Source organism: Hetaerina americana, unplaced genomic scaffold, assembly GCF_022747635.1.
Source record: "Hetaerina americana unplaced genomic scaffold, ioHetAmer1.1.p SCAF_8, whole genome shotgun sequence".
Classification (NCBI taxonomy): Eukaryota; Metazoa; Arthropoda; class Insecta; order Odonata; family Calopterygidae; genus Hetaerina; species Hetaerina americana.
Window position 1 is genome coordinate 65,811,641 of NW_027287427.1, and position 8,714 is coordinate 65,820,354.

Below are 8,714 nucleotides of genomic sequence, written 5' to 3' on the forward strand. Positions count from 1 at the left end.
TGCATTTTAGTTATTGCCACGGCGCGTGTATTGCTAATGGATTCAGTCTCGTCCTCGCGAGAGAGGGAGAGGAAAGATATCTTTCGCGGCGGCAGGCAGGTGTGCTATCTGTCGGCCTTTTTGGGAAACGGTCAAAATCCCCGACTCCGTCCCCCGCTCCCGCTCTATACCACCTACCCCCGCCTCGTTTACTGTGCTTCCTCAGTCCTTCCCCCCGCCTTCTTCTCTCCCCGTCCCCCCCTTTTCCCCCACCTAAACCCCCGCCGCCTGGACGTCCGCTGCGGCGGCGGGTATGAAACGCGGAATCTCGTGATTTACGAGACAATTAGACGGAGTTCAGTTGGAAAAGAGGTGGAAATGGACGCGTTTGCATAGGACGAGACGTGCTTGACGTGCTCTGCTGTCTGCAGGCATTTCGTCTCTCATGGAGACTTTCTGACCTTTAATTCATTTGATTTTATTTTGAAAAGTGTTTAGATAAAAGGTTTTGAACCATTTCCCGGGTGAATTCTAGGTTTCGTTTTTATTTATTTTATGATAGGTCGTAGAAATTAATGGTCGTGTTTTTTAAATATTATTTCGAAGCAGGGTGATCATAGCCATAATACGTGATCTCGCTTGATCAATGTTAGTGAAGCAATATTTTTTACCAGAGAGAAAGTTTGTTTTGAATGTACTTTGAAATAGACAAAGAGTGCTGGAATATTGCCAGTTTTAAAATTTTTGCCAATTAAAAGCATTTAATTTACTTTATCAGTGAACGGTTTCAGACCAATTTCTCATATTGCGCACGCGAAGTTCGACTGAAAACTCAGAAATTAATAATTTTTATTTGAATGGAAAAATTGATATGAAAATCCATCCCTAAATGCAGGGTCTTTTACGCTGAATGATAAATAAACATTAATATAAGGCGAAGCACCATTTTATTATCAGAATATTCGTGAAAAAGTGCAGTGCAAACATGTATTTACTAAATATTTGTTAGGCGAAATGCCTAGATTTTCTTACATCATGAAGGATAAATATGGCTCATTTTTATTTGTGACGAGTCAAAATTAACTTTTCTTTGCTATATCCCTATTTACCTCATAACGTAAGATCGGTTATGATATGAGAATACTAACCATTGTCAGAGGCAGTTAAAATTTGGGTTAGGTTTCAAGGATGGTACGTGGAAGTGGTCATTTCGGATGCATTTGTACGGTCAAGCTGATTGGATGCATTTGTGACAGTATTGTAGTGCTTATCAGTATTGGAGAAAAAGTGTTTACTTTGAAAAGGATGACAGTGAATGAGAGAGGAAAAAGTGGACTGGCTTGAAGCCGATCAGCTGAAGGATTTATAGGTGGGGAGAATAAAAGCTGAATAAAGAAGCATGGAAATATTATTTAGATAATGTGCATTAATATAAGATCGTGGGCCTAACTGACAGGAGTAGAGATTTGTTGATAAAATATTTTTTTGGCGTTATGAATGACATTATGAAACTTTCCGTGGTGATTGTCGAATTCGAGAGCAAATGTTTCGGCATTGTATGGGAAGGGTCATGTTTTACTGTATGTACACGCACGTCGAAGGAGTTTGCTAAGTATTGTTCACGTTTGTACTGCAGGAAACATCCCCTTTGTCCTGTTACCTCATCAACGCACTTACTTTGAATTTCCTCTCGAAATGTGCAGGACTCGAGTTTTGAAGCGGCCCGCTGATAGCATCCGCGTCGGTCATTTGAATATGCACCTGCGTTCCCGGCTCAGTCGCTGACGGTTTGATTCTCCCTTTATGGAGGCAGAAGTCGCGGGCACAGCGAGCGGCAAGATTGCTATCGTCCCCGCACACTCGCGGGGTTAGACGTAGCCAATCACAGGAAACTCGATTGGACGGGAGTAACTCGCTAACCGTTCCTCCTTTCTCCTAATTCTCCCTTCTGGTGGCTCGAAGCTGTCGATATTTGCAGTGGAGATAATTTAGCCTTCATTGAACGTCGCTCGTCAGCGATTACTCCGTCTGTTTTTAAGTGCAAGCCGCTTTTTAACAAAATCGGCATAGGTCAAACCTAGCGTACAGAGAAAGGTTGCATTTCGTCACTACCCAAGTGCTCATGCTTGTATTAAGTGCAGTAAAGGGACGTGTATACTGGAAAAAATAAATATGTCCGATCTGTGTTTTAGTACAAGTAAATGACAGAACTAGGTCAGAAAGTATGTCAGAAATATATCAGAAATTAAGCTCCATATTCTTTTTTACATAAACCCTCTTCCCAATGATGACGTAAATAAAAAAATTCCCTTTAGTTTTCATGCTACGAAGAAAATTTTTTTAATGAACCGTTAATTTTTGTTATATTGAGCCTGGTTCAAATAATTTTAAATAAGAGTTTTAGTGAAGGATAAGTATAAATTGGGTTTCAAATTGTCTAGAAAACTTTCGAACACTTTCCATTGCGTGCGGATGTCTACCGTCATTTATAGTATTGTTTGTAGCAGGGGATCACCAAATGCAGTGATCATTTAATTAGATTTGAATCATAGTTTGCCAATTTCAAAGAAACTTCGGGAGATGCCGAAACAGTAACTTTTAACGGAGTCATCCACTAATGGGCATTTCAATGTAACAATTTCTCAGCGTAAAAATCATTCGCCTTGATAAGGCGAATGATTTTTACACTCAGAAATTTTTGCATAGTTTACCAAATTCGATTGCACTAAAACTGATTTATATGCATAACCGTGGCAAGAAAATGGAAACTTAGCCTTAAAATGCCCTCTAAAGTAGACTTTGGACACCCTAAAGATGACTATTTCCAAGGTTGGAGCGATTTTAGCATCGTGAAATCAAAGTATTTAGCAAAGAGCAGAGCATCAGGATTCGATTTTTCTTATACGATTGATAGAAGAAGAGCCCTTCCCAAGTATTTTTTATTTACAACGTAACAATCAAAATTAACAATTCAATCCTCTGGAAGTAAACTCAAAATAATTTTAAAATTAAAAAATGATGAAATGGATACCCCTTATTAATTAAATTTTAAAGTTTTTTATATTTAATTACGAAATAACTATGGGTTTCTGCATTTCAGTTATTTATTTCCATCTGTGCGCTCAGAGCAAATTACGGAAAGCGTTAAAGATGGAGGAATTATATTTTAATAAAATTTCGATTGCTCCCAATGTTCCTGAAAAGTATCATCGGGAGATATATAATGACTTATGGTGAGTTCTGATGTTTTCTCTGGAATAGCAAAATACTTGAAAGCACGATATCTTTAGAGATTCGAGAGCTCCTACCACAATAGCAGCATTTCCTAAATCCAGGCCACTTTATTGAAATTCATCACATTTTTCCATAGTGTTCGAAAGCTCATTGAGATTAGCAATAACTCTAAGAGATATAAGAGTAATAGGAGTGGTCCAAGGTTTAATTTAGGTTTTTGGTGGGTGTACTCCTTAAGCACTGCTATTTTTTCAAGCATCCCCTAACACAACAAGGTGTAAGCACGCTAAAACCTTAATTTCAATAAGCCATTCACCACTTCCAAAATACTTTCTGCGACCTCTCTTCAACCTCGTTTACCCTGCACTCTCTTCTTTCATAGTCTTAATACTACCGCACAACTATAAAATTTAAACAGGTTGCTGAAACGAATTCTCATAAAAAATTATACGATAAAGTTGTATAACACAATGATTTTTAAAAATATTGAATTTCAATTCCATGTTCACAAAAATACTCGCCGTTGAAATGATTTTCGTGTCATGAAACCCCCTTTGCCTTCTCAATTACGAGAGTGCACTAGTCTACGCATGACGTAAAAACATCTTGCGGGGTATTGTTGAAACTTATGGGTCATTTAAGTCTGAATATCTTGTAGGAATCAAACATAAGAATTTAAGTAAAGAAATTTGTAATTAAGGATATCGGTGGAGAGTTGGAGAGGTGGAGAATTTATGTGACGCCCTACTAACGTAATACTGAAGATGGCCGAAGCTCAGCTTTTAAGGTTAAGTCGCTAAGTTACCCTATCACGGGCGAGAACGTATTCTCCATTCACGTGAGATCATGGCTGGCATTCCAGTGCTACCAGCGACTAAAACTTTCAATGCTGATAAAGACCTACGAGTCATTCAACGTGAATGCCAAGTCAATTGAAATCGTGAGGGAAAAGCCATTTTTACGATAATTTTATCAATTATGCTGACAAGCAAGCAATCATTAAATATCCTCTAACGCGTCGACATTGATACTTACGCGTACATATTCATCGTGTTACCGCTATTATAACTTCAATTGTTTCTGCATTATACCTCCCTTAGCCATTATAGACGGGTAATTCCTATCTGCGAACACAGGAAAGACAAACCTATGGTTTAAAGTGCTAATATTTGTGGTTATGTGGACGACGCACCGACTAACGTGAGCGGTACAAACAGTTGGGGTTCTCACGTTAAAGGTCTTAATTTCAATGTGAACTTACCTAAGATTCTCCCTGACCTTGAAAACCTCCGTCACCGCCATAGATTCCTAGAGGTAGATCTCTAGTCTACAGGCTGTCTCGTCTTTCGCCAATTATCACCGATAGAGCACCGTAAGTGGATAGTTCCCCACCACCGCAGGCACCTCCCTTCCTCCTCATGCGATCTCCCTTCTCCTCGCCCCACGTGCAACCCCTGCCCTCTTATTCCCATCATTTGGCGAGCTAAGCAGATTACGGCGGCGGGCACATCGCCTCCGATAATGTTCTCGGCGGCGGGAAGGCGCCGTGGCCATGGGAGATGGGCCGCGGTCGCGCTGGTCACCGACAGATGCAACGGCCCCCGAGGAGATCGTCCAGCTAAGACCCTTTGATCTCCGCGCGAGACCCCCTTTCCCTCGTACGCTGCAAGGGACTGTCGTCCCTCCGGACCCTTGGAGGAGAGCGGGGAAACCTTGCGGTAGCGGAGATCGACTGCGAGGATGGGATTGACTCTGTACGTCACCCGCGAAAACGTTTCTCCTTCGCGAAGCCTTGCGTTCTGAAAGGCAATCACTCGAATGGAACTGTTGCCGTGGTAACTTGCGTTGTGGCTTGCATTGGGGTCGTTTGATTCTAATTGCCCTATATCGATATTCGATATAGAATAGATGTTCGATTCGAATATTGAGGCGTTGGCAATTAATCGATGTGGCGATTTTTTATGATATATCGAAAAATATCGATAATTCTGACCATATCGAATATATCGTCAATATCATCGCACATATATGATTATATATATGCATCCAAAACACCACCGAAATTTTTTTACATAGTAAATATCCTCAATCTAATCCACATCGAGTATCACCATATTGTAGTTATCGCAGGTATCGTAATCATATTAACTATATCGAATTTTGATGATAAATTTCAACGTGTTCTATATAATTTAAATTATCCACACAAGTCTAGTCTGTGTGATAAAACATCTTCATGGTGAGGTTATGACTATCCTTTGAGGCATATTTTTCACGCTCCGATGCGAAATTCCAAAATAGCTGGAGTTCAGGTTGTTGTATCTCTGAAAAATATGTTTGGCCTTATACTAATTGGCATTAATGCCATGGAAAAGCGCCGCAAAACAGCGTTTGGGCGATCGCGATATAAAATTATAGAGAATTGACTGCCGAAACTTTTTAAGGAATTCTATATTCCTGGAAAAATTCATGACCGCAATAGTGTAGATATTCGCGCACGACAATTAAAACTCCTCGGAAGTAAAATAATACATTATGAGTATGATTATCAAATACACTAATGACTGGTGAGTGAACACCCCTTGACTTTTGCTCTTGGGGCTGCCATATGGTAAAGCATACCTATATACAGGCAGTAGGCATAATTAGGTAAAATACGAACACAGGTGTCTGGGCCAAAAAATCGAAAAATTTGTTTGCTTAAAACCTCGCTGGGTTCAATAGCTCGTGCGTCTTAGCATAGTGATCTACACATCTTCACGGCATTTCAAAGGTCTCTGGTTTGATTCCCGGTCATGGAAACTTATTTTAGTTTGAACTCCGTACTTATGGACCTTGCCCAATAATCTCTTTTTAATCTTTTATGTGCCTTTTTTTTCTTGCTCAGATTCATCCTAATCCGTGAGAATATCCTATCGCCGTTTGGCAGGTTTTCGTGTTGAAATCTGTACTAAATAATCAAGCGAACTGTGAAAACTGTGTGTTCTTCATGCATACAATGTTGCTTCACGGCGGATGCGTTTAATTAAATTACGTTTCGAGGCCCGGAAATTAAATTTCAATCAATATATCATCGTCGTTGGATTGATTCAGTCTGAATCTAAAAAAATAGGGAGCGATCGGTCCTTTTCCACTTGCTACGGCACTCGACGTTGTGGAACAAATCTTCCATCCTCTGTGCAATCGGGCGGTGACCGAAACGAGCGATTAGCCAAGGGGTCAAGAACCATCAAGGTCACTTTAACCTCTTTCCCACCTCACAATCCAACCTTCTTCCGGCAGAACTCGACCAATGGGCGTCCACCGATGCAGGAGGCGCATTGTGGAGGGCGGGAGGGTATTGAGGGGGGAGGGAGGGTGTCAGAAAGTTAGTATTTCGGAGGGAATGATGAGGATTCTTCATTGGATCGGTCCCCGTGGGAGCATCCGATTAGTTTCGGTCGATTGCTCCGTGCAGTTGCTTTCGTTCCCACCAGACCCCACGGCGGATCGAGAAGGTAAGGGGTCGCTCGCTTCCCCCGCATTGCCAAACATGCAGAGCGAGCGGTCTTTTCAACTGTTTGTCCTGTCCCGAGCAGCGGCGGGGAAAGTGAAAATGGGAATGGAGACCCGCCGAGGGAGTTGGATTCGCAGGAACTCCCCAAGTGTTTTGCCAGGGGATTTTACTTGTTCTGCTCGACCGAGGACAACGGTTCGGTTGTCCCGTGCACGCACTGGGGCTGTTTTACTTTGATTTGCGTTCGCGGTGATTGCTGTGCAATGAGGCACGCAGCATTATGTATGGAGGCAAACAGCAACGACGTGAGTTCCCGATGTTGCGAGTAGCAAATTGGAACAATTCCACTTCAAAAATCATGAAGACCGCAATATTAACGATAAAGAATGATAATAGGTAGTTTTGAGTCCGAAAGGGATACTTCCTCTTAGGGCACACAACTTTAAGTAGATTTTAATTTAAAGATCACATCTCATATAGCATTGAATTATCTCTTGTGATCAATTACCTGCAATACAGGCATACTGTAGTAAACTATCGACAGGAGAGTTGTACATTATGAAGTCAGAATATCAGTAATTCGTTATCATGTTAATTATGTGATTACTCGAATAGAAATGACCGCATATAATTGCCAAAGAATGTGTTTCATTGAAGATGATTATAAAAATAATGTTGTTAATGGTAAGGTTGAAAAATCTACCGTTCGGTACCGTCAGTTCCTCTGATTAACTCTTCCACTTCAGGCTACATTTCACGGGTGCGTTGAATACCCATTGAATTGAGCAATCGCAATATTTCACGGAATATTCTGTTAACATTCTGCGTGGTTCCAAGTGCCCTAAGTTCTGATAGCAAATAAGTTCGGTTAGCAAAAAAAGTAATTTATACAAAATATTTGTTTGAAATTCTAAGAAACCTAGCATTAGGAAGAAAATGTTCTGTAATGATTAATGCCCAAAGAAATTATCTTCCAACTCTCTTAACAACCACACAAGCCCAAAGATAATGGTCTATTCACTGTGGATGAGCTAAGCTTATAAATAATCACAACAGCTATCTTCCATAATAATGTAAATACCAATTGTATGGGAATATAAATAGCTTTTACATTTATTCGGGAAAATATAATGCTATACACTACTAATCGAAATGAGAAGTGCGTGTGCAGCGAGGAAGTTTTTCCAGTTAAGTCCTCGGCATTTCATTTGTCCAGACATTGGAAAATTTATTAATTTAATTTATTTATTTATATATACCCTGCAAGCCACCTGCAGGGTGTGGGGCAGGGGGTGGATACACACCAGGATAATTTTACCCGAATTTGACCCTACCGCGGTCGAACAATATTATTATGAACCCTTATTGTTCGTGAACAAAATGACATCTTAAACCTCTCTGTCCTGCACTCAATCTATCTAATTTTATTAGCATGGTCTCTCCTACCGTACTACGATGGGGGTAATAATATACGTATTTTCAACATCATTGCTGAAGAGAGCTCCTTTCAATACTTATATGCAAGAACTTCAATCTGTAATTTAACGTTCGCTACGTAAGTAGTTCCCAGCCTAGCTGAAATTAATGGTTATTGAGGGCTCAAGCAATGTAATATTTTAGTATTAATCAGAACAATGTTGAGCTGATAAAATTGTGCAAAGGAACAAGATATCTTGTGCCTTCACACAATGCTAGACATTTGGATAATTACGAAAACGAAGTAAGTACATACTAATATATAGTATTAGTTTATGGCATCGACTGATATGTGCAAAAAAACTTCATTAAATATGTTTTAACCATAAAATCGGACATTTTGCTCTAAATTGAAAAAAAAAAAATTCGCATGAAGTTTTGAAACAAGATTATTGCTCTCCAAACAGGGTATAATCGGTGCCTGAAATGCACGCTGCATGCTATTGAAGGCGGATTGGGATATTTGATTCCAATGACCGTAGTGGGAAAGGGAGATTTGTTACATATCAAAGGATTTCAAACAGATCCC